Source organism: Tupaia chinensis, unplaced genomic scaffold, assembly GCF_000334495.1.
Source record: "Tupaia chinensis unplaced genomic scaffold, TupChi_1.0 Scaffold000291_1, whole genome shotgun sequence".
Classification (NCBI taxonomy): Eukaryota; Metazoa; Chordata; class Mammalia; order Scandentia; family Tupaiidae; genus Tupaia; species Tupaia belangeri.
In genome coordinates this window covers 4,340,793-4,342,879 of record NW_006159776.1, presented here as the reverse complement: position 1 = coordinate 4,342,879, position 2,087 = coordinate 4,340,793, and positions in this window count along the sequence as shown.

The window sequence follows — 2,087 nt, the reverse complement described above, 5'->3', positions numbered from 1 at the left end:
CCACCCCCCCGCCTCAGCCAACCTGAATCATGGGCATATGCCCACACATAGCTAGAGTAGTCAGGGAGATCTCTGGTCATGTACCCAGATCCTCCCATTTGGGTCCAGCATCCCAGAGTGTTATATTGTCACTGTGCCCCCAGCTGTGTTTAAAATTTAAAATAGTGAAACAGCATGAACTATGACGTGCATATTTTTGTGTGGTAAGTGCAAGTTTTAGTCCATATGTGAGATAATCTACTGATTTTGAATAATGTATTTAAAATAAAAAGGTATTCTTCCTTTGAATTGTTTTTAAACTAAAGAATAAATTAATGATTTTTTATAATTATTAAAGATAATCTTGTTTATATGTAGGTCTCTGTGTTTCAGAGTCTCTTTGTTATAGCAGCCTTATTTTGTTAATATAGCCTCTCCCAGTTCACCTGACTGATAAATCATATAGAATTCTCCACCGTTCTACAATGTTGACTGTGTTCCGGATGCTTGTCCCTTTCAATTCAGTATTACTCAGTACTTATTAGAAGTTTTGGTGTGTGAAATAAAATTCACAGAGTCCAGCATGAAGGGTGTGCTGTTAAATGATTCCTCCAGAATGTCCAGATGTCTTTTTTGGATTAAGGCAGATCATCAGAGAGCTGCACACCTGGGCTGCCTTGATTTGGTTCCTTGGAGAATTGCTCCATGGATCTGAGCCTTGGCCTCATGCCATCGGCCCACACCGAGGAATGCTATCCTTTTTCTAGTGGAGGGTCTTCAAGATAGTTGAGGCCGGGAGTTACTCTTTCTTTATAAAGGCAGGGAGATCTTTATAGGGCTCCATGCTAGAGAACTGGCTTCCCTACCATTTAGAGATTTGAATATTTAAGGACAAGTAGGAAAGAATAGAGAGCATGACTGAGCTTGAGTAATGGATTGTGAATGCAAACAGGATGGGGGATTGAGAGCAGCCTTTGGCAGTGGCTTACCTAGGACAGGGGTGGTGGTGCTGGGAGGAGTCAACCTCAGGAGCCTATGATAATGAGGTGCATTGTCTGTAGAGAATTTAAAAACATTGATAAAACTGACTAAAAGTCAGTCTACTTTTTATTATCACCATGCACTAGTAATTCTCAACCACGACAGTGATAAAGTACTCCTTGAGAGAATCTTTTGTTATCCAAAGTTTTAGAAAGTTACTAGGGTAATTGTTAATAATATACATAATAATCATCATGTTAACACACATTTTTTTGTATCATAGACTTTAATTTTTTCATTTATGAGAAAGAGAGGGAGAGAGAGAAAGACAGAAATGGGTATTTTACCAGGGTCTCACTGTGCTACATCCTTCTTCCCTAATCTTGCAATCAGCTAGGATTATAGGTACATATAACATACCTAGCATATTCAGATTGGCCTGATACTCCCATATGGCTTCCAGCCTTCCAGCACTGTGGCTGGACCTGTATCTTATCCTTTAGTGAACATTATCTTCTACACGGAGGTTAATTCAGAGAACTCCTGAATTCATAGTTCATGCTCCATACACAAAGACTCACCTACAGGTCTTGGTTTTGAGAGTAAATCCAAAATGGTTTGTAATCTTCGCTCTTTATTTTGGATGTGCCGTTTGTCTCCAACATCTCTAGCTCTGCCTGTTTCCCACGTTTGAACAGAAGATCTGAAATAAATGATAGCACAGTGATTGTGAAGGTAAAGAAACAGAATTTAAGATATTAATTTGTCATGTGACTACATGGAGGTTTTTATTGTACTTGAATTTATTTGTTCATTTATCTATTTATTCCATGAGAGAGAGAAAGAGAAAGAGACATTATGAAAGACAGCCCCAGGGGCCAGCAGATGGCGGAATGTTTACGTTGCTGGACTCCCACGTAGTCAACTACAGAGTCCCAGGCCTGGTGGCCTAAAACTCACACTGGGTGCATGTATGTGTATGTCCAAAATTCTGGGAGGAGAATGGAGGACAAGCGATTGCGGCATGGCCATCCCTCTGGGGAGTGATTTCTTGCTTTCTGTCTCTCTGTCTCTTTGGTGAGCACACGTGCCCTATAGCAAAAATATCTCTAAAAAGAAAGAAAAAC